Source organism: Ambystoma mexicanum, chromosome 9 (assembly GCF_040938575.1).
Source record: "Ambystoma mexicanum isolate Mex_15411 chromosome 9, UKY_AmexF1_1, whole genome shotgun sequence".
Lineage (NCBI taxonomy): Eukaryota > Metazoa > Chordata > Amphibia > Caudata > Ambystomatidae > Ambystoma > Ambystoma mexicanum.
This window is the reverse complement of record NC_090931.1, coordinates 111,566,436-111,592,232: the sequence shown is the minus strand read 5'-3', so window position 1 is coordinate 111,592,232 and position 25,797 is coordinate 111,566,436.

Genomic DNA, 25,797 nt, shown 5'->3' with positions numbered 1-25,797 from the left:
CATATCAAGTTATTTCTGTACTGCATTTCATTCCTCATTGCTTTTCCCTTGAAACCATAAAAGTATTTTCGCTGCCTTATCCATCCTATACCAACTCCTCATTGATTGTAAAGAGGTGTGCTAGTGTCAGATTACCCATTGTTGATCAACATTATATTCATAAGTGTGATATCAATTATTAATTTATTATAAAAGTGTGATATATATATATTGTTTAATTTTTCAAATAAACCTTTTAAATTTGCAAATCAAATCTACTTCTTGGCTCAGTGGGGTCAGGGGGATTCTAAGAGAGGGGTGTTATACAAGGGTTCATCATCCAGATTATAACTTGCCATAAAAATATATAAATAAGGGCTTCCCTTGGGCATCCCAGACAAGGCACCGACTTAGTGGGATTGCTTGATTGGAGTCACTTACAGAGGACCCCAAAACCCTCACTTCCTGATGCATCAGAATATATCTGCAGATCCCCGCTTGTCTCCCATGGAGTTCTCCATAACTGCACCCCGTTAAACCCTAGCAGGAATGACATCCACATTCATAAGTTTTGTTTTAGGGCAGAGCCATGCTGAATGTGATGAAGCTTCTGTGTAACCCCTGCTGTTGCCCTTGCCAACCGGCGTGCAAACACCCTGCCTGCAGGTATAACCTTAGAAGCAAAATTCAACTTACCCAGTAGCTGTTGGACTTTTTCCAGTGTTCCTGTCTTTGGATAGTTTATTCTCTAACTCGGAAAAAAGTTCCTGTAATTTATCGAGGGGCAACCTGCAACTGCCCCTTGCTGTATTGATTTTGATACCCAATAATGTTAACAGCTCTGTGGGGCCCTGTGTTTTTTCAGGTGCTAGCAGAATGCCCATGCTGGCCATCAGGGTCTGAAAAGAAGCAGCGCATGAGCGCAGTCTTCAGACCATTCCCTCTCTATGAAAAGGAAATCAACTACATAGTGGATGATGCTTCCTCGCTGTTCCTCCCTGTGCGCAGCCCACTTTAAGAAAGTGCTAAAAGCTTCAAATAGTGCACAAGACACCCAGCAGCCTATGGGCATAAATCTGTCAATGTAAAATGTGCCCCCCCACTGAAAACCTAACAGGTGAAAGCTGTCGGGGTGCACTGGTAGTAGTCAAAATGTAAATTATATGTCTACTTTGGCCAGGAGTGCCTTCCTGCCCATGCTGGCCACCAGAACCAGGGCCTCACCAAAGAAGGCGTTGGTTACTGAGCAGTGCTCTGGGTCAAGCCAGTCATTGATCGGTTCTCCTTTTGGTTATGACAAATGGTGGATGAACCTGAACTTGCCCTGTTCCTTCTTGGGCACAATACCCATGGGGAAACTATTAAATAGGGCAAGGGAGGAAGGCAAAGGGGCCTGCCACCCTACTCAGCTCCAGTTCCTTCCAAATTGTTTTGATTACCACTCTTGGCTGTTGAAGTGCGGAGGGTATGTTTTTGGCAACCCTGACCGTCAGCGGACCCCCATAAGGAATCTGGAAACCATCGCTAAAGCCCTTAAATATTAAATCACGCTCTCTGGCTTACAGATAATCATTTAAAAATTCCTGCAGCACCAGTCTGTCCACCGGGGAGGGTCCTTTTTTCCCACTTGTAACTACTGAGCACCTCTGTGTTGCCCTTTACCCCTGCCCTCCTCCCTCTGATTTGTAGCATCTGGCAGAAGGGTGTCCACCAACACATTTTGAGCATATGTAAGTACATTTGCACCTTGCACCCCAGCTGCACACCCCCTTGTTAAACAATCTGCAGGTGTATCCCAGGGCGTTTGGTCCCTCTATTGCTCTTGGCCCCTGTCCTGGACCGTTATCCTTGTGCGCCTGTTCATTTCCCCTCAGTGCTGAGAAGCCTTGTTGAATGGGCAGCCAGCCTGTTTTATGATTGGGCTCACACTTACCATATCACTGCTTCCGTGTTCCCCTTACCACCTCACCAGTTGCCTGACTGGCTCTCTCCTTACCACCGTTGTAGGACACCCAACCCTCCAAGACCTTCTGATCCCATGTCATATCCGGGACCATTGCCATCTTGGATCTAAAATTCCATTCATAATCTGTCCACCCAGTGGAGTCATACTTCTTTTGCTCATTGACAATAGTGTCCCTGTACTTCCATAAGGCCGCCCCCTGCTCTGGATATTTCTCCATCACTACTGCAGCCAACAAAGTGAATGCATTGTTCCAATTGGTAATGTTCTCTTCAGCCCTATTTCTTGTCTGCCTCTTCCTATCTTCCTCTTTGCTAACAGTAATGTCCAGCCCAGCCATCTCTACTGACAGTTATGAAAATATGTCGAAATACTCCTGGAATATGGCATGCTAATGTGGATCAGCCAGACAGGAGGGTTCTATGGTCACTAACGGGGTGCCCCCACATCCGGTCCCCCATGCACAGTCACCGTAGGTCCTTGAAGCTCTGCCAATGCATCTAACAGCTGTGGTGTGGGTACCCCTGTGAACAATGTTGAGGCTGTTACCTCTTCCTGCCTTTGTCCCTGTGCCCTCAAGTCACCCACTCCTGTGGGTCCTTCTTGCTGCACTGGTGATGCAACCTCCTGCATGGCTGCTACCAGCACCATAGCAAGAGAGGTTTGTACCCCCCATGACACCCACGCTTGCGGTGGGTTCTGAGGGGCCATTCCAAACCCTCCTTGCGGTCTCAATAATGGCCCCTTCCTTAGGTGGCTGAACCACTCCCTGCAGTAACCTCAGCATTTCTTCTAATGCCTTACAATATGTCCATTTTCTCCCCCATTACCTGTTGACAGCTCCAGTGCCACACCTACTACCCCATTGCCCAACTGATTACCCGTAGATGGATCCACTGCACCACCTACTGCCACCCATCCTAACTCGAAAATCACTGACAGCTCCTCCCGCCGCCCTACACCAGAAATCTCTGTGGGATCAGCCGCCACCTGTAAACACACTTGCTCATTTCACCTAGTTGCAGCCACTTTACCTCTTGGTTGGCGCCCCGCCCTTTTTCTCTTGATCTCTAGCGGGCATTTCTGTCAGTGAGGGGGTGTCCATCGTGGGTGGGCAGATCTGAGCCTGCACTACTTTCTGGTGTGTTGGCACCTCCTGCTGTTCCTCCAGCAGCTTTGTGCCCAATTTTTTCTTGAAAGAGTGCCCACAACTCGGCCTCATCTTCAAATTCGGGACCACTGTGGCCAATGGAGCCAACCGCGCTGCTGGAGAACACGTCTGGTGACCCTTCTCCCGTCATTCCAAACTGACCTAAGGGGCTGGAAACAAAATATAGCGCGTATCTCCTGCCTTCCCCTGCAAGGTCCCCTGAGCAGACTTCAATGTCCCCATATCAGTCTTATACTTAATCTGCAGACACTTCTTTCTCCTAAAGTGCACACAGCGATCCTTCTTTTGCCCCGAGTCACGCACAGCAAACCTTACCACTCATTTTCAGTTCTTCCTTTGTACCGTGACCGACCTGCAAATGGGCCTTTGCCTTTGTACGGTTTCCTTGCACCTGTGTTCAGTACATAAAACAAACCGTTATCACCCTAAAGTCAGATAGTACAGCATTCTGTCGTTGCCTCCTCACCCCACAGGACTCTTTCGTCTTGTTCCGCAGCCCTTTATATAGGCGCATTTTAAATACCCAATAAATAAGTAATTACAGAAGTCATTAACTAACCATTAGTACCCCCCCTTCATTTGTAATGGCTGCCATACAAGTCATTACACAAAGAAAAATGGGGGAATTGTCCCATAAGCAGTAGGGAAAGGGACTAGAAACTATACTAAAGCAAGGAAATCCGTACTGCTGTAAATTCAATTCTCAATGAATTCAAATGACAAGTTATTTATCGAAGTATACCATTATGGTATCACACGTTTTTTTTTGGGTTGAAGAGGACTCTGAAAGCAATCGGGGTAGTCTCAAGTTTTGTAAAAAAATAAAGATATTTATTTAGCAAAGGAAATTATGTGTAAATAATATGTAAACAATTAAAGTCATGATACATGAGCAATTAAATATAAAGACATGTAAGTTCATTGATTGACAAGTAAATGATGGCAAAAGAACGAACTATAAATAGAAAAAACAAGAATTCAAATATCAGTTTTTCTTCAAACTTGTTTGAGCAAAAGAAAAATACTAAAGGAAACTAGACACATGGACTGCCAATAGTGGAAAGTGACCCAAGTGTAAGCCAACACTCTTGATTTTGTGACAGGTCTGCCTACATGTGCGTGTCAAGAATTAGTACTGAAACAAAAAGTTCAAATTGACATCGTTAAACCACGTTTCGGCAAAAGTGCCACCTGTCTGGCCAAAAGTTCCATGACATATTTGAAGTTGCCTTCCTCAGGGCGAAATACCTCACAACAACTGGACCCTGTGGGGAAGCAGACATAGACAAAATAAATAGTGTGAAAGGGACGATCCCCCTTCTGTAAAACTACCCAGATTGCTCTAAGAGAAATTCAGATACCCAATGGCAACACAAATTACTTAATCAATTGGCTGTGGGAGAGTAGAAATGCCCAGATGCATGGTGGGCCAAAAAACCCATGCAGGGCGTCTGGGAGGGTGGAAACGGGGTGATTCACGGCGTGACTGCATCAACAAAGGAAGGGTCACGTTGGAAAACACGCTCTCTGAAAGTGGAGCGAGAAGTGTAATCAGACCCAAGGGTAATGCTGCACAGTGGTAATGTGGTTAAAGAAGCGTTGAGAACGCGTTTAAAAAGGCTACCTTTCGGTATATGCTTGTAAAAAAAACGCTGGATGGAGTCTGTTTCACGCTGTTGCATTCAACGGAGCACTTTGGAAAAATCCTGGGGTCTGTGAGATAACATCAAGGGTTGACCTAAAAGGTATAAATATGTATACACATGATCTTGATTTGAATATGAAAAAGCACACAAGTGCTTCAAGTTACAATGGGAATTCAACAAACGCCTACCTCAAGTGGGTGAAAAAGGGGGCCCAGCTGAAGGGTGGCTGTGGTGCTGGCTGCGAGCGGCGAGTACTGCCTTGCCGCCCGGGGGTGGAAGGAGGAAGCGTTGAGTGCTGCCTCTAAAATGGGGAAAAGAAGGAGCAAAGAAGTGCTAAGCAGTGCTGCCCTGCATGATTATCATGCAGCATAATATTAACCTCGTACGCATGAACGTTGCGAGGCTGGAAATAGTTAATTTACATACCTCGGGGAATCCTGAGCTGTTGTCGGACCGATAGCTCCTTTCGTCCTGCTCTGCGAGAACGCCGGGATGCGCGTGTGTGTGTGTCAGTGGCGAAAAGAGGGGAACTGCTAGCTGCGGCGAGGGCGTTGGTCTGGGAGGCCTCGTCCTATTGGTGCTAGTCATACAAGTCAGCCACCTGAAACACCTACCTTGAAATAGCAAGTCCGACCATTCTTCATGAAAAACCTAACCCGGGCAAAGGTTCTTTTTTCACACAACCATCCGCAGCAGCTAGACATTTGGTTATCGACTACTTCGGACCTGATATTTATTGATTGGCTATTACCTCGACAAGCGCTTAGGTGTCCAGTCCTTTTATCCGACTTGGTTCTGTTCACTAATATAAACCCTAGCAGGTGCGACATATAGAAATAATACAACGAAAAAGCCAACCCCATCTCGTACTCCCCCAAATGTAGCTGCAGAGCATCATTGGGCTTACAGTGTGTGTCCCCTCGCCCCCAGAAAACTGCGGAACCAGATATAGCGTGGATGAATCGCTATTATAACTTAGCGTGATGGCCAAGCAATTACAACAAAGGCCTGTTTCACTAGTGTGCTGCTTTTGCCTGAGCGTTTTTGTGAGGGCAAGGCTGGCCAACGCCCCTTATTTGTGCGTATTAAAACGTGGGCTGCATTTCCCACTGTGGTGTAAAGCATTGTCAAGTAATTTGAGAAGCAGTCAGTTTACCCCAATCCAAGGAAATCCGCCCACGTCGCGATGTGATTGACTACAAACACACCGGGGTCATTAAGAGTTTGGAGGTAGACATAGTGCTATTAACGCCATGGCTGCCTCCAAACTTTTGTCCGGGTTCTTTGAATGGTGACTTACCGGGTCATTCCAAGCTTGGAGGACCCGGTAAATCCCCATTCAAAATACCCATCCCCATTCCCATTCAAGCCCCCATAGGGCTCAATGGGAATGGGGAGGGAGCTAATAATGGGCCCGTTATTAGCTCCCTGGTCCTCTTGCGGGACCCGCAAAGGACGTCTGGTCTGACCAGATGTTTTGAGCGGGTCCCGCGAGGGAACCTCGTAATGCGGCAGTAAGGGGTTAACGGCACCGGCATCCTTACCAGCACCATTAACCCCTTACCGCCATACTCGTAATGACCCCCACCGTGTGTGGCCAATGACATTGAGGTGTGGTGGGAAACTAAGGATCTGAGACAGATCTGAAGGCGAACGACCAGTTAGCAGCATCTTCTGCACCGATGTGAAGAGGTACACGCGCGCAAAAAGAAGTAAGATTGCGCTTTTTCTTTTGTTTGTGTGTTCGAGTGTCTCTCAGGCGTTTTTTTAATGTGGTTGTGTCGGGTGGCCGTGGTCTTGGGGAAGGGGGCGTGGGCATCAGTGACGTCATTCCCCGGGTTTTGCTTTTGGGAATGCAGGCACGTATGGTGCAGCCTATCCCCACAAAGGAACGTAGAATAAACACACCGAGCAATGCGCCATGGCACCCAGGAGGCCCTGTGCAACCAACGAGAATTATGATTCTTTGCTGCATCCCTTACACAAGTGAAAAATATTTCTCACGAACCAAGATAGCCTCATGGGCTGCATTTTTGGCGTCAAAAAAACATCATCTCGAACCCTTCCTCTTTCAATCCTGTAGAATGAATCTCGACCTATGGCCCTCAAGAGCCCCCGAAGGCACCCCTTTACGCTGTGCCCCGTACTTATTTAACTTTTCACCTGGGACAATGCCAGGGCAGCAGAGCGACCGCCCAGGTCATCGCAGAAAAAAACCTTCATCAATCTGCTAAGAAAACCACCCTGGTGGTACGGCAACCGGTCGGGGAAAAATAATACATCCAATCATCAAACAATGCGTGGAACAAGCTGCCCGGAGGGCGCGGCAACCTGCCAGGGCACAACGATAACCTCAAAATACTGTAATTACAAAACTACGGTGGCAACATGGCGACCGCGCAGGGTCCACCAAGAACATCCAGAGTTATATTAAAAAACGATACCGGCGTAACATAATCTACCCTGGTGGCGTGGCAACCAACCAGGGCACAATGATAACCTCAAAATAGTGTAAATTCAAAACTACCCTGACGGCATGGCAACCGCACAGGGCCCAAGAAGAACATCAATCATTATTTCCAAAAACGATCCAGCGGTACGCCGACCGTCCGGAGAACAAGCAGCACGCTTCCCACATGCGAAATTGGGGCTCTTTCGCCACCAGTCCATTCCAGGGCCATACCAAATACACACCACAGCATGCCGCCGGAGCGACCCAAGAGGACCAGGGATACACTGGAGGGCCGGTACTTAAATGCCATTGCCCATATTTACCTCAACTATATTCCACCGACTGAATCTTAATGCGGACTAACCTTCCAACGACGCCACTCCAGGAAGGTGCTGCAACAAAGTGAAGCAACTTCGGTTGGGGCTGCCAAAAAGGGAGAGAACCCAACAGCCCCCAAACCTAAGAATGCTTCCCCAGGAGCCCGGCCGGATGTGTCCATCCACAGTGACGCCACTTCCGCCTACCGAGGCAGGGTGTTGGATACCCCCTGGGGGGTGGCCAGAGCGGTGGCCCGCTATGCAGGCTGTCCCTCAAGCGCCCCCTCCGGCGGGCTGGCCAGTCTCTTACTTTAAGGCAGTGGTGGTTTTACCTGGGACAATATCAGGAGCTGCTGAAATACAGAGTGGGTCATAAGCCCTAATGATGTGACCTAGGAAAACACTAATGTGATCAAATTCCATCCTGGCCAGAAGAAATACAAGGGACTTCACAAAAGTTTCTATGCGCTCAGCCCAAACTTGTGCCACAACTTGGTTCAGAGGTGTTACAACCACAAAGGTTAAACAGACAAAAGTACATAGTATGCTAAGTTTGCCTTAGTGTTGCAATGCTGAAGGCAGGATGCACACCCCAGAGAAGAGTCAATATAGGCAGCATTAAAGCAATTACAACACAGTGAGTGCACAATAAAAGGAGCATCAAAGCAAGTCTGTACAAGAGTAGCACTCTTTACTGGAACATTGTGTACACCAACAACCAACTCAGGCATGAGATGAGAAAAGGACAGCATTGACAGCCTGAGGAACACCAAAGGCAGCCTGGATAGATGGAAAAGCAGCGGAGATGTTAAAATAGAATATTAAATAGAAAGAAGGAAACCACCCAGAATAGCCTTCAGAAAATGTCCTTTAAGCAAAGGTAATGGCAAAGGGCTTACCCAGTCCTTAGGTCCTTAGGCCTGGTGGTCTGAGTGCCTTGTATGCCAGGAACCTAGTCCACCAATTCATATACCTCATCCTAGTCACTCAGATCATATATCTCTACCTAGTCAACCCATTCATATACCTCAGACTAATCCACCAGTTCATATACCTCTGCATAGTCAACCAGTTCATATTCCTCAGCAAAGTCAAGCAGTTCATATACCTCAGACTAGTCCACCATTTCACATAACTCAGACTAATCCACCAGTTCATGTACCTCAGACTAATCCACCAGTTCATATACCTCAGCCTAGTCCACCAGTTCATATACCTCAGCCTAATCAACCAGATCATATACCCCATCCTAGTCAACCAGTTCATATACCTCAGCACATTCAACCAATTCATATTCCTCAGCAAAGTCAACCAGTTAATATACCTCAGACTAGTCCACCTTTTCACATACCTCAGACTGCTCCACCAGTTCATATAGCTCAACCTAGTCCACAAGTTAATATACCTCTGCAAAGTCAAGCAGTTCATATACCTCAGACTAGTCCACCATTTCACATAACTCAGACTAATCCACCAGTTCATGTACCTCAGACTAATCCACCAGTTCATATACCTCAGCCTAGTCCACCAGTTCATATACCTCAGCCTAGTCAACAGATCATATACCCCATCCTAGTCAACCAGTTCATATACCTCAGCACATTCAACCAATTCATATTCCTCAGCAAAGTCAACCAGACTAATCAACCAGTTCATATACCTCAGACTAGTCTAGCATTTCACATACTTCAGACTAATCCACCAGTTCATATACCTCAGACTAGTCCACCTTTTCACATACCTCAGACTGCTCCAACAGTTCATATAGCTCAACCTAGTCCACCAGTTAATATACCTCAGCGTAGTCAACCAGATCATATACCCCAGCCTAGTCAACCAGTTTATATACCTCAGCACATTGAACCAGTTTGTATACCTCATTCTATTCAAACAATTCATATACATCAGCCATTGGTGGCTCAACAGTGCTGGGTTGTTGTTTGTGTGCTGTACATGTGTTGAAGCTGTGGTTTGATATTTTAATGTGGCTCAGTTGTAGTTAAATACCAGAGCCATGACTCTGCGGCAGACAGCTCAATGACCACAAAGGCACTTGGACACAGCACTGGTATATTTAAGATGGTGGATTGTTGGGTTCAATTGGTGGCTTGATTGTGAAAAGTGGGATTTGATCAGGTTACTGCCTCAGTGCAATGTGGTCAATGGCCTCAAGTATACTCATAAAAGTGATGGGTGGAAGCTTTTGAACCAATCTGAACCACTGGGCTGGGCAGCCTTCCACACCATGTTTAGCCCATGTGTAGCCTTTATGAAACAACACCATCCCTATAGAAATCAGTCTGGTACTGCCCCCGTAAACAGTCTCTTCTGCATGGAAACACAAGCAACCGCAGACACAAGGCTGGCCGCACTCTGCAATGGTCCAGAGGGGCTCAAACATGATGGTGTGGAAGATTGCCCAGGGCAATCCCAATTGCTAAGAATGATCAATAATCTTCAATCCATTGCTTTTTTTTGTTATAATCTGTCTCCCTAGGTGGATCCCAGACACAGATCCCTTGCTCTCTTGTTCATTGGGAACTAAACTGCACCTAAATGATGAGGCGCACAAGGCCAAAAAGTGCCCAGGTTTGCTGGTGTTTCTATGCACAAAGGATGTGACTTAGCAGTTTGAGCTAGTCTGCTCCAATTGGTTGCAGGACCAAGACTGATTTGCATATGGCTGGTCCCCTTATGCAATGGCACAAGCAGGCTAAAAACAATGATGTGGACAGTTACCCAGAGCAATGCCATTATAGGTTGCTTCATAACCTTGCACACATCAATGCTAGGCCATGCCCGTCTGCACCGAATCGCAAGCAATCCCAGTCCCATTTCTCTAACTTCCACTGTGTTGGGCATGGAGTTGACATGTGACGGATTCCACCCCAGCCCCTCTGGGACAGTGTCAATCAACTGCGCTTGAGAGGGTCAGCGTGAATAAGTATACAAACTTCAAAATCCCTAATGATGTTATCTATCTTCAAACGGGGTATCCCAAGGTTCTGACCCATACATTGGTGTCTTCTAGAGGCTGCCATTGCCACTCATCCAAAGAGGGCGCATGTACCGCTGCTTATCTGGATCCATACTGACATGTTTACATGATGCCAAGCCGAATCGGCTTTGTATGGACCCTTATGAGTGTTCATGTGCCTTATCGCTCTCTCACATAAAAACACAAACATATGTTATAGGGAGCCTATGGTTAAGATAAAACCTATGAAACGCTGCATTTTGCAAACATTCTCTTTCTAAAAACTTTTGACTCAGTGAACAGAACTGTATGAAATATTCCCCCAAACAAATTGTCTGGCAAAGGACTCCCAAACTGGACAAATTGAGAAAAATTGTCAAACGGGTCAAAGGATGTTACTCATAAAAAAGAGCTTGTTTTAGCCTAAGCCCATTCCTTTGCCCACGGAGGGAAAGGTGTTTCCTTTGAACCTGCCTACAGTAAAAACCGCTGGGCAGATTTGCGCCAATTAAGAAACAAGTTGGGCAGAAATCATTGAGATATTTTGTGTTGTTGCTGTTTTGGTGAAAATCACTCTAATAGTTTTGAAAGGATTTAATGAAGAAGGGGATGTCCCCGATCCACAAATAATTGTGGTATATCTCCCATGGTGCATTGCAGCTCTGGGCTTTTCAAGATGCAAGCGAGTTCCGTGATGTTAGTGTGGAAATGCAAAAAAGAAATCAAAGGGCTCAAAATGCCATTTGTTAGAGAGAAATGTCAAGGTCGCCTTCACTTAAAGGGTGTGGGGGCACAGGTGGTGGGGGGGAAGGACAACATGATGACTTTGGAACTTTGGGAGTGAAAGAGGCCTGTTTTGAAGGTTCTATGTAAAATGTCCACTTTATAAAGGTGCACATAAAAAGACCGATTTATTTCGGTTCATTTTCAGAGGCCCTCAAAAAGCCGAAATAGCATGAATTTTGGGTGGTTTCACCCCCCCCCAGATCCCCTTTCCACCTTGCTCCCCCCGCCCTCCCCACTGCCTCCTTTCACCCCAATCATACCCGCTCAATCCACCACCACATTCACACGCACACATGCAAACACGCAACGGTTACATTTACCCCTTTCCCCTCGACCTCCCCTTCACAAACATTCCCTTTACACACACATAGTCACTCACACACTCACCTTGGACTCCCGTGACTCCTCCTCTGTGTCCCACCGGACATGTCAGCCCCTGTGCGCACTCGTGTGTGTTGCAGGGGCTGACAGTTCGATTTAGAAAGACCGCTCGGGAGCAGTTTTTCAGCTGCCTTTCTAAATCGGTCTTTTTTTAAAGCGAATATTAGTAATCGATTTTTTCACCTCGTACCATTTTGAGTCAGATTGTTTTCGTCTTACCATGGGAAACTTACATAAAATCGTGTTTACCTTGGAAAAATTACAAGACGCGACGGGCAACAAAAGTGCTTTATATGAGTGAGTGAGGGATTGTGACAGTGGCAGGAAACTGAGGGACCTAAAAAGGACGAGGGGCGCACATGTACAATGTCAGTGGGGAGCAGGAAGCCTTTTTAAAATAAAACGAAGATCCAGAGGGATAGCGGTTATGCTTTTGCAGGACATTCCTGGGAGGTGGGGGGGGGGGATATTGCAGGGGTGAAAGCAGGGGGAAACATGGGAGGCGTTAGCCACTGGGCCATGGTGATGTGCAGTGATGGGTGGAAAGAGGCAGCCGGGTGGGAATTACGACCAATGACCCTACTTGGCGTGTGGACATAAATGGGCTGCTGTTGGCACAACTCACGAAAAAGTGGTCAGTAACAACACACAAAGGTCAGTAGCTGAGTTACTGTAACATTCAATCAGCACAGCACGTCACACCAAGCAAGCATTACCAATCCAGCTCAGTTAGATAATGCACATCTTCATTTTGGGTTAGGAGCCTCTGGCATAATCTTCACCAGACTCTCTAAGGCATAGGGAGTCCGAGACATACCTCTGTGCACCCCTGCACTGCCCCCCACCCAGAATGAAAGATTGACTTTCATTCTGCCTATTTAGCAGATGAGAGAGTGGTGTGACACATGTCGCGGATGCCACAAAAGCAGATACCAGTCCCCATTCACAGCTTCAAATAACAGTAGAGTTCTACTTGTACCTAGAGCGGCAGCAGGCACGAAAATGCGAATAGTCCGCCTGCATTACTGTGCATGGGGTGTGCATTTGCAGGGCAGTGTGTGTACCATACTGCATATGCATTTCTGGTAGAGGGATGACTGACTAAAGTCATTTGGTGTTAGAAATGTGAGTGCCAAGGACTTGACTCCAAAGGTTTGGATGGGTTTGGCACTTTGTGTGCATGCATGCATATGTGGGCCTCTGTGTGTGTGTGTGTGTGTGTGTACGCATGTGCATGCATGTGTCTGTGTGTGTGTTTATTCAGAGACCAGAAGCTGCTCTGCTTGCCTGGTTGCATCCAATCTTTATTATATTGATATTTTTATCGAGTTTAAAGTCTAAGGTATCCAAATCCCTGTGTCTTTTTTTTTTTTGGGGGGGGGGGGCGGGGGGTTATTATATTGTGCTCGTTTTGCAAGTGTGGCTATATTTTTGTATTTTAATCAGTGGAAGATTCTTTATGCTTCCACATACTGAAGTTCAAACAATATTTTGTGATGCTACTGCCCTCCCAGATAGCTTGGCAGACAAGTTTGAGAATTAAAGAGACGATGATTGGCATCAACCGGATGGGGATTGGGCAAACACTCTGAACCGAAGTCCTTACCACTACCTCTCAGTTTCCTCCCTGCATGTGGGAGTACCCACCTCCTGCTGCTACCTTGAGATCAAGTTATGTGATGGGATGTCAGATGCAATCCTTAATGCAAGTACTTTTTGTGTGTCTTCATTTGATTTCTTGCATTGTAAACCACACTTTGTGGCAGTCAATTTGCCTGTGGATCAAGGTGGCATCCATCGTCTCACATGTCAACTCAGAAGGTTTGACCTCTCCAACCAAAATGCGTGCATTAACCAATGGAAAACAGAATCAGAAAATCAACAGAAAATGTTGAAAAATCGTCCCATGACAAGAACAAGCACTGCTCTTCCAGGGGAGTACAATGAGCTAAATGAGAAACTTTGACCCCGGTGACCTTCTCGACGCCTCATTCATTGCCGATCTTCCTTTCATTGGTCTGGTCATATCAGGAAGATGTCGAAGGGGTGTAGCATAGAACTCAGAAATTACGTTAAGTGATGAAGCTAGAAGTCAAATCATATTCGAAAAAGCAAACGTATCAAAGTCAACACTTGTGAAATTCAACATTTTGATTTAAATTAATGTAGTGTTTTTTCTTTAAATGGGGGATTTACCCCATATCGATATTCTCTCTCCTCTCTAACCCTTTTCCATCCTTAGGTCCCTTCTGCCTCCCTGTCATGTCAATCTTTCGGTTGGGCCACTTTCCGCACTCTCAGTTGTGTACATTTTGCAGGTTAACCTTTAGGATGGTTGTCTTTGAGCATTCTTCTTCCAGGTGCTTCCACTCTCAGGTTAGGGTGTCTCAATATTCTATGTCAACCTCACCAAGGGTCGGCTTTTAACACTCTTTAGTTTTTCTCATTCTTGCATGTCAACCTTTGGGGTGGATGACCTCTTACCTTAGGCTGTCTCACTCTTGAATGTCAACCTTTGGGGTGGATGACCTCTCGCCTTAGGTTGTCTCACTCTTGCATGTCAACCTTTGGGGTGGATGACCTCTCGCCTTAGGTTGTCTCACTCTTGAATGTCAACCTTTGGGGTGGATGGCCTCTCGCCTTAGGTTGTCTCACTCTTGCATGTCAACCTTTGGGGTGTATGACCTCTCGCCTTAGGTTGTCTCACTCTTGCATGTCAACCTTTGGGGTGGATGACCTCTCGCCTTAGGTTGTCTCACTCTTGCATGTCAACCTTTGGGGTGGATGACCTCTCGCCTTAGGCTGTCTCACTCTTGAATGTCAACCTTTGGGGTGGATGGCCTCTCGCCTTAGGTTGTCTCACTCTTGCATGTCAACCTTTGGGGTGTATGACCTCTCGCCTTAGGTTGTCTCACTCTTGCATGTCAACCTTTGGGGTGGATGACCTCTCGTCTTAGGTTGTCTCACTCTTGCACGTCAACCTTTGGGGTGGATGGCCTCTCGCCTTAGGTTGTCTCACTCTTGCACGTCAACCTTTGGGGTGGATGACCTCTCGCCTTAGGTTGTCTCACTCTTGCACGTCAACCTTTGGAGTGGATGACCTCTCACCGTAGGTTGTCTCACTCTTGCACGTCAACCTTTGGGGTGGATGACCTCTCGCCTTAGGTTGTCTCACTCTTGCACGTCAACCTTTGGGGTGGATGGCCTCTCTCCTTAGGTTGTCTCACTCTTGCACGTCAACCTTTGGGGTGGATGACCTCTCGCCTTAGGTTGTCTCACCCTTGCACGTCAACCTTTGGCGTGGATGGCCTCTCGCCTTAGGTTGTCTCACCCTTGCATGTCAACCTTTGGCGTGGATGGCCTCTCGCCTTAGGTTGTCTCACTCTTGCATGTCACCCTTTGGGGTGGATGGCCTCTCGCCTTAGGTTGTCTCACTCTTGCATGTCAACCTTTGGGGTGGATGGCCTCTCGCCTTAGGCTGTCTCACTCTTGCATGTCAACCTTTGGCGTGTATGGCCTCCCTCCTTAGGTTGTCTCACTCTTGCATGTCAACCTTTGGGGTAGATGACCTCTCACCTTAGGTTGTCTCACTCTTGCATGTCAACCTTTGGGGTGGATGACCTCTCACCTTAGGCTGTCTCACTCTTGCATGTCAACCTTTGGGGTGGATGACCTCTCACCTTAGGTTGTCTCACTCTTGCATGTCAACCTTTGGGGTGGATGACCTCTCACCTTAGGCTGTCTCACTCTTGCATGTCAACCTTTGGGGTGGATAACCTCTCACCTTAGGCTGTCTCACTCTTGCATGTCAACCTTTGGGGTGTATGACCTCTCGCCTTAGGTTGTCTCACTCTTGCATGTCAACCTTTGGGGTGGATGGCCTCTCGCCTTAGGCTGTCTCACTCTTGCATGTCAACCTTTGGGGTGGATGGCCTCTCACCTTAGGTTGTCTCACTCTTGCATGTCAACCTTTGGGGTGGATGACCTCTCACCTTAGGCTGTCTCACTCTTACATGTCAACCTTTGGCGTGGATGACCTTTTACCTTAGGCTGTCTCACTCTTCCATGTCAACCTTTGGGGTGGATGACCTCTTACCTTAGGCTGTCTCACTCTTGCATGTCAACCTTTGGGGTGGATGACCTCTTACCTTAGGTTGTCTCACTCTTGCATGTCAACATTTAGGTAGATCTGCTTGTATTATTCTCCTTTTATGTGCTTAACGTCTTGCATGTCAATGTTTGGTGTGTGGGCTTCTAGCGGCATCATTTTAGGTGCCTTTGTTATTGCATGTCTATGTTTACGATGGTTGGCAGTGAGATCGTTCACTTAAAGTTGTCTCGCGCAAGCATGTCAACCTCATGAATGAGCGACTTGCAGCACCCACTCTTTTTTTAAATTCCTACTCTTGAATGTCATCCATTGGGAGAGGTTGCTTCCAGCACTCTCACTTTACATTGTCCCAGGCTTGCATATCAACCTTGGAATGGTTGATTTTCAGCAGTCTCATGTTAGGCGCTTTCACTTTTGCATGTCATCCCTTGAGGTGGACAGGTTCAGCATGCAAACATTAGGTTTTCTCACACTTGCGTGGCAAGCTTTGGGATAGATAGCTGTCAGCTTTTCCACATATGCTTCTGTCTTCCTTTTGGGATGGTCTGCTGGGTGGAGACCACATCAATCCCTCTGCCCCCCACCCAGACAGGTGCCATCCCAAGCTCCTCCAGGTTACTTACTGCAGCACTCTCCCCTCTCACACAAGGAATATACCCACTTGCTATGCCATTGCCTCTGAGGGGGTGTCCACATGAAGCCCTGCCTCATCTACCTCTGTGGAGGTATCCACATGAGTTCCTTCCTGCCCTGCCTCTGTGCTCATTGTCACTCCAGGCCTCTTCGGTTGGCTCGATCCACTCTACCACTTTTGAGGCCTACCCCAATGCCTCAGCCACCCCCGCTGACTTTGAGGATTGTCAATGCTGTGTGGTCCAGGCCGGAGAGCTGTGCGCACAAACAGCACAAGGTTCTCCACCCCTTCATGCATCATGAGGATCTCCCACCTCCTGCAAAGAGAAACACAGCTCCTCTGCTTCCTCTCCCCAGCCTTCTTCCTCTTTGCCTCCCAATGTTGCATCCGGCGTGCCATGGCCACTGCCACAAAGGACAATACTAGGAACCCTATTCATGAGCTGAACCTCAAAATCCAAAAGTGTGTAGCTCTGGGAGAACGAGAGCTAACCACATCACAATTACAAGAGATTCCACAAGGGAAAAACAAGAGAACAAACAACCCTAATCCTAAAAAGTGCAACTAAAACGAAAACATGGTGGCATGCCACGCTGAAACTACAAAGTGGGTCTTTACCGCGCCACATTTGCATCACAGCAAGGTATTGTGCAGAGGAAGAAAGTGTGGGAGGGTGTGTGCACAAGGTGGGGAAGTGGACCAATAGTTAGCAAGGAAGGGAGCATTTAGGGAAGTGGAGCCAGGGATATCATACGTGTGGTGGGGAGGGGGAAGAAGCAGGGAGAGGAAGCAGTGTTGCGTAAGGAGGTCAAGGTAGGTGCAGGGGGTGAACGTTGGCACGGGCAGTAGAAAGCGGGAAAGACCTATGCAGAAAATACTTTTGCGGCACAGACACGGAACCCCAAAATACACTACTCAATATACTGTACCAATACAATTCTACTATTACACTACTATACAAAACAGTGCAGGCCAAATCCACAGACGGTAGAAATGTACCAATTGTTTGGCTGGGTGTTGTGTTTTTATGGGGACTACAAATAGGTGTCGGAATCTTTTCTGTGGCTTTTTAAGTTTAATAAAGGGACACAAAAGTGGAAAGACATCAACAGAAAAGGCAATGTTTTTTTTTTTCTTTTTATATGGGGAAACTAACACAACACACTACTGAGAAAATGACCAGACAAAGCAGCACAAATACTCGGCTTCAGAAACATACTAAACAGCACGCAACTACACAAAAGACAACAAAAACCCCTCAAAACAGTATTGAAAAGCTTCAAAATCCCACCAAACACTCTCCAAAAGCGATCCTGCCCTGTCTGGCACCTTCCCTCCCCGCCTCGCAAAGCCCACAAAGGAACAGGAAGTGAGCAGGGACTTATATAGGGGGACGCGCTTCTTTTAGAAGATGTGTGGCCTCTGATTGACTGAAGGAACTTGAAGAAACTTGACAAATCCACAGAGCAGGCCCTGATTGGCTGGCTGAACCAGGCAAATAAACCTGATCGTCTTTATGAGATATGATGCGCCTAAATGGACAGTGGATGATCTTGCGGCGCACGGATGTCCAACACAAGTTTGTTGGGTGTTCGTCAATGCCAAAAATCAATGCCGTTCTCACAGTAAGGACGAATCTTCACTAAAAGATTTTCCCACTACCGAAAGTCAGTTTTGGGGAGTTTATGCAGACTTATCCCATATATAAGGAGTCTAGAATATGGTTGGTTCTAAGGCTGAATTGGGCTGTTTTATGGTTACACTGGCCTTGAACTCAGCCCGTCTCCAGAGATTGGGAATGGGAAGGCGTAGTTCTAAGGTGATTGTTCTGGAGACTGATGGTCCACAGGGATAAGAGCCGTTGTCCGCAGAACGGGAGCAAGTCGATTGTAGTGCGGTGGTGCGGTGAGAATTTGGTCCACTTGCAGAGGCACGCTGCACGAATAACATTCTGGTGTCTCTGGAAAGCCGATGCCTGGATGAAAGACAGATCTGTGTCACAGTCACTTAGACATTTCTTCATTAATGCGTTCATTATTGATTTACAGGATCACTTTAGGGCAAAGCCCTACCCTGGTACCCTAAGAAAAAGAGATGGGAAGAGCAAGGAAGTTAGGGGTTGCAAGTACAGAAGGTAAAAATGATAGAATATGTGGAATTATAGATGGATAGCTATCGACTATGGAGCTATATTCCACCGAGCGGGCCAGAGTGACGTCTGGTAGACGAGAGTGACGCTCGAGTTATTCATGATGCCGCTGAGAACCCCAAGGAGAAATGCACCACATATTTGAAAGCTCCAAGTCTATAATCTTAGGTTGTGCATGGACTTCCTTCGCCTCTTTTCCCCTTGTCTGCCAGCATGACAGGGGGTGTGGAGCAGCGGTTTAAGGGACTATCTGCAACATATAAATGAGGAAGGGCCCCTTTATGAGTGTAGCCGTGCTGGAAAGAATGGTGGTAAAGTCACGGTAATTCAGTTATCGCCACTTTAACGTCAATTACTCACACCACCGAATTTTGAGTTTGGGGTAAAGTGGAGGCAATACCACCAGCCCTTGCTGAAGGTCTTGCACTCACTTTACCCTCCAAGAAATTGAGGATTTACTGCAGGCAGAATTACCTCTCATGTTAAATCCTCCAAATCCTCTATGTAGTTCCAAGTACTCCAGGAATGACGATCAACACGCGCTCTCCAGTGGATTGACTAGGATTGGGAGTGGCAGAAAGAGCACACGAGTCATCATATTTTCATCGAAATACTGCCAAACGTGTAAGGCGGACCTGAGTTACCTCTCGCAACAGCATCCGAAAAAGTAAAACACAAATGCATGACCGAGACAATTCTGTACTCCTCTGATGTGACATCATAACAGTTGGTTATCACTTTCATAATCCCCTGATATGAAGTCAAAGCAAGAAGATACAGCCCTTTGAAATGGAAATAGTCGCTAAAGCCATACACGACATCACAGAGTATTCACAGTCCTTTGTGCATTCAGGGTCTGGTTAGTGTAACAGCAAGAGGGTATCTGGTCATTGCATCGAATGCAATACCATCGAATACCTTTCCATATAAAAAAAATGCATTAAAATGTTTTTTGAAGGTAAAGGGTTTAGTTTAATTTTAATGGGATTTAAAGGGTAAAAAAGGTGTTGGGGAGGACCCCACATTAAAAAATGTTTTTAAAAAATGCATTTGATGTAATTTTTTTCAATGCCTTTTTTTCAATGTAATGGTCTGTCGATGGTAAGAATTCGATGGAATGACTATAAACCGAGCAAGATGGATGCTGGTAGGATGACTGCTCCACGTGGCTGTTCTGTTAGCCACCCTTTTCTTTTTGAAGGGCGGAGTCTATCTTTCCAGTGCCTTGAGGATCTGAGATTTCTTCCAGCAGCGCATTATTTAAAATCTCTGACTAAAATAGGTTGGTCCACCCTCCAGTAAGCTGTGTGTAGAATGCAATGATAGGCAGGATCAACATCTATCTGACACTTGCCCAGCCTAGCTGGCCTATCAGAGACCCTGAACTGTAGGGATATCTTTCCCATTCCTCCAATGGACAAGTGCTTTCCAGGTCCAGGAAAGTGCAGAGGATTCTGGGATAGATGAACCTCGCTATTGTAAACGACATGCTGCAAAGCAGTGCATTTAACGTCTGTGCAGAGAGACGGAACAGAAGGCATAGAAGGCCACCTTGTTCCTTCTCACTTGAAAAGTCTCTTTTTACAATATTTGTCATTGTGTTTGACCTGTTTGCGTTCCTGCCGGTTTCTAATTTAGACACCCACGTGCTTTGTGCTGCATCCTGGGTACAGAGTGCCTCCTCACAAAGGATACAATCCCTGATCCTGCGATGAATGGAGCGATGAACGAAGGCATTGGCCCGGTTACTATGGCAACCAAGAGGCCGCCAGAAAGCGCCTCCAGACAGTGGTTTAGCACGCAGTACAGATCTACTCAGTCACGAACCGCTGACTGGATGGACCTCAGGGCAATTATGGTGGTAATGTCATGGTATTTCTGCAGAATTATTACCAAATGCTTACTTTACCGCAGGACATTGCGGAATTTGGCAAATTTACATGGGTAGTAATCCCACCTGTGGTAGACCCACCAATTTCTGGCATAGAAGCAGACAATTCATCAATAGGGTTTTGCTGGAGGCCAATCCCCTACTCAAGGTCAAACCAATAATTTGGCCGTCTGGTCAATGTAGGACTAGTACAATTACTGCCACTTTTTTACTGCACCGCCAAACTTGTAATAATGCCCATTGAGCAGCCATTGGTGCAACAAGTGTCCCATAGTGACACGTGGGAACAAGCAGACATCTGTGCAATATACTAATAACAATCTGCTATTTACATAGTGCGTTCAATAAACCGCTTTACATTAAACAATTTATATGCAGCTATTGTTACCCAAGAGGCATTGGTACTTGCAGGCACCACCAGCAGGTCTCCCACCCCCAACACCGTTCCTACCTGCCCTCCTCCCGCTAACGGCAGTTCCCTGCTATCGCTATTATCTGCCACTACCTTTCAAAGTGCCCTCATTGTCCCGCTCCCCACCGCCAATGCCTTACGCCATAACAGTCACCTCGAACCCCCATCCACTCATGAATAACACTCCTTTGACACTGTGCAACTTTCTTGAGCATCACACACTGCTACCGCGTAATCCACGCTCTACCTGCGCCAGCCCTCTTTCCGCCAGCCCATCCCGCGCACAGGCACCCAACACATCTTACAAGATCAGCCGCCCAGTTCACCAGAGCCCTGCCGTGTCTCTTTCCTAGCTGTTTCTGTGTCCCACCCCGTTTCTCCCCTCAGTGATCGGCTACCACACCCATGACTTGGGTATCACTACTGGCGTCCATCACAACCCAGACCTGCCTACACCCATGCCATTACATTTCCTGACCAAAGTAACTATGATTTCTGATGCACATAAGCCCAAAGAATGCTGGGAAATGATCTCATGTGCCCACAGGCACCATGCACCTGGTGCCTGAGAAGCACTGAACAACACAGGTTTCACGCCAACTCCGAACACCATTCCTACGTTGCCCACACCCATCGATGAATCAACTGCCTCTCTGCCCCTCAAAACCATAGCCAAATCTATAATTACTTAGCTTCACCCTAGCATACGCAGGCACCTACACCACCATCTTGAGATACCCAACAGCCCATGCAGCAGGAGCCACTCACTCGCGTGGCCATAGACTTCTGCTCGTAGAACAATAGAGATGGGTATCCCCTAAACCGTGGACCTGGGGAACTATGTAAATTGCAAATAAGAGAAATGGGGTCGCACGGATAAATACAACAATTCAAAACATTCAAAGACTCAGTAGGGTGAATGGGCAATGAGGGACATGGACAGGTCAGAAGTCAAAGTTACATATTTTATTCAATGAATACAAATAACACAGTAAAAATCATTTTATAGCATCCACACTATAACATTTTCTAAAATGCATACAAATACATGATATATATCAGAAATATGCTAGAAAAAATAATAATGTATGTATTAAAAACTTTGCTGGTAACACTCAAATTCTCATCCCCATCTCTGGCAACTACTCACAGGACACCATCAGAATCAACATGGCATACAGTGCAATTCAAAACTGTGTAGCTACACACAACCTTTGTCTAAATGACAAAAAACTGAGCTCTTCATAGTGGGTTCTCCCACTGGACTAAAGATCCTTGACAACAGCTACACTTCCATCTGCAGCGATGGTACTGCCATGACAGTCCTCAAACAGGTTAAAACTTTGGGGGTCTACATAGAAGCAGAGCTCCCCATGACCAGGCACATAAATGCGTTATCATCTGCCACGGCTTACACTTCCAGGATCATATCACTAAGCAGACAATTCCTGTCACCAAACAACTGCCTCACGCTAGCTCGAGCCTTGATCCTCTCCAAACTGGATTATTGGAATGTGCTCCTCATGTACATCTTCATCCAAGCTGGCCAAACTTCAATTACTGCAGAACAAAGCAGTACGCACCGTCCTGGCTCAAAACGTTACGACCATATCTCAGCAACCCGACCTGATGTCCGTTAATTGCCAATCAAAGTGTGGATCGAACTTAAAACATTAACTCTTGCCCACAAGTGCAATTACAACGAGGCACCCTCGTATCGCAATGCCAGTATCTCTCATAAAACACCAATTCCAGCCTCTCCTTGGTTATCCCTCGCTATAAAAGCAAAAGGGCTGGCGTCACAAGCTGTGCGGTTACTTTCCCCACACTCTTGAACACTCTGCCTGCATCCATCAGACATAACAGTCACATTCAAAAGCGCGTGAAAACATGGCTCTTTGACAAATATGAATAATGACTTTACATAAGACTTTAAGATTGTATGTATTCTTTACCTGTCTTTATTGCTGATGTAACAACCACCTTAATACCCCTGGGTTTGGGCGTTATATAAATGCCATAAATAAATACTAAATAAATAAATAAAATTAAAAGGATGAAAGGCTGAGTTAGCCGTGCCAGGATTGAAATCTGCAACCTGAATTTTAGCGACAGATCTCATCAGGCTTAATCCACTGATAATCTTAAAAGGATTCTGCCTCCCTATCCTAATGTTGACATCAATCGTCTCATAGTAGGTGTATGTGTGCTTATGTATTAGAATGTGTTCAGGTCTTTAATAAACAATAGGAGCATCATTAAAACAATCAAAAGAATACATTCAAATGTGTCCACTATAAGTCAATTTCCAAAAATCCCATTAAAAATGTATATGGTTAAATTAATAATGCATTTACTTTTCTTTATAAAAAATGTTCCACAAAATGCAGACTTAGTATGAGATACCGTTGCTTATTCATAAATGTAGAGGAAGTCTGTGTTTTCCTGCATGCGTGCTACCCCCCTGGAGTGGAACATAGAGTGGCTAATCTGCTCTGTGCATTTCCCTGCTCAGTCCAAGCAATCTGCCCATGGCTCTGCAGGCATCACAGGTTTGATAGGTGCAAAGAGGCCGGGATCCCTGTGTACCCTGCACGGACTTTACTGTTTGTAAATGCGCAGGGATTTACAGTAACGGGAGCTGGCATTTTTTGTGGTGGCACTGGCAGCCACGACTCATGTCCGCCATGCGTGCATGAGCAAACAGCGGAGGCCTAAGCAAATTCACTCAATGAAGCAGTATTATGCAAGGGAACCTATACAGGCATATGTTTTCTGTCCTATAACCACATTAATCAGTCATTGTCCTGAATCGTTGTGAAGGAGCTTGCCCCACAAAGGTGTCAGCATTTATGGCTACTACCAAAAGATTGGCCGGCAGCATTAAAATATGATTCCCCTGGTTTACAACGCTGACATATATGAGCATGTCTTACTAAGTGTTGTAATGGAACCCTGGTTTATTGACTTCCATCCAGGTTTGCACGTTCTTTATCAGTGTGGACCGGTTAAAGAACCCTGGAATGTCGTTTGCTCGGCGGCCATTTTAGGAGGCATAGCAACCCGACACTCACAGGCCCCCACACCAGGACCATCAAAAGGAAATACGCGGCTACTTCGCTTGTATCCAAACGACTAGCAACCAAGGTGTTACAGTGCAAATGAGGAGAGGAACGCTCGCAGCACCAGACTTGCAATGAAAATAAGCAAATAACCAAACGCAACTCACCAAGATACCTTCAGCTTGTGCAAGGAACAATACAACTGAGATGCTGCACCATTTCTCCATTTAGCATATATTATAAGAGGTCTGGGTGAGGCATCACCAGGCAACAAAGCAATGCCAGGCTCCCACCTGCATTTCTGGCAAACCCAGGCGAACCCCTATTATTATGGGAACTCTGGATTGACACCTTCAAAGTGTACCTGAGGGCAGCTGGTGGCACTAAATACTCTGATGATGAAAAGGAAGCTGCACTCTTGAACTGTTTGGAAACTGAGGGCCTCAGAGTATTTAGACATTTGCCTGGTGAAGATGTATGTATTCCTCGTGCAGGGGAAGGAGAGACAATAGTGACTATGTATGAGTCTGCATTGAGAAAGTTGGAATGGCGTTTTGGTAAAAGGCCTAATGTGGTATTGGAGAGGTACCATTTCTTTTCGAGGGTGCAAGGTGCCAGTGAGTCAATTGACTCGTATGTCACAGCATTACACACTCTCATCAAGACCTGCAAGTTCACTGGCATACTAGAAGAGTACATAAGGGATCAGGTGATGGTGAATACAAGTAATGCCAAAGTAAGGGAAAGACTATGAACTGGCAAAGAACCTCCTCTAGACAAGCTAATTGAAATTGCCAGAGCCATACAAGAATCCTGAGTCAGTAACGGAGAAGAACCACAAGACAGGTCAAGAAGACCAAGTACAAGCCATCATACCGAGAAGAAACAGTGGAGAGACAAAGGGGAAAGTTGACAGAGGAGAGAATCACTCGAACAAGAGTAATCGAAGACCGTCAGCTCCTGTGGGCAGGTCATCTTGCAGAAGATGTGGATGGATGGGCCACTCCACTGGAGCCAAGGAGAGCCCTGTATGGAAAGGCATTATCTAATCTTGAACCTGCTGATATCAACCCCTTTGCGTGTGGATAAGTACCCATAAAGGTTCGAGGATATGACTGGGCACGAATAGAATTCAAGGACTGCGCTACTGAAGGGAAGCTGTACGGTTCACACAAGGGTGATAGTGTTCCAGGTTGGGATGAGCAAGCTGCCCTAGAAATATAAATATCCCCAGGCAAAGTCATTCCAACGCTATGTGAAGAATAGATTTCCAACCGGTTTTTCTGATAAGTTAGTTAAGTTGGTCAGTTTTTCCCATAAAATAGTATTGAAGAGAGGGGCGGTGCCCAAGACCCACAAGGTCAGGAGGGTACCAGTATTAGCAAGAGAAAGACTAAAGAACGAACTAGCTAAACTCTTGGAGGCAGCAATAATAGAGGAGACTGAGTCCTCTGAGTGGTTGCCACCAGTTGTTTTGGCACGCAAGGTGGATGGTGGTCTCATGATGTGTGTTGACCTTAGAGAATTAAATACCAATATATGGGTGGACTGTCATCCTTTGCCCAACATCAATGAGCTTTTGGCAACTGGGGGACAGGCAGCATGCTTTTCCACATTTGACTTGTCTTTCGCTTACCATCAGATACATTTGCATGAGTAGTCTCAACCCCTTACTTCCTTTGTCATGCCTTTTGCGGCATAGCGATTTTGATGCATGCCGTTTGGTTTGGCATCCACCCCTGCCATGTTTCAACGGTTGATGCAGACACTATTTGGGGAGGTACAAGGTGTAAGCTACATCCAAGACGACATTTTAGTATGGGGCAAGGATCGTAAAGAGCATGATGGAAGGGTAATTCAAGTGAT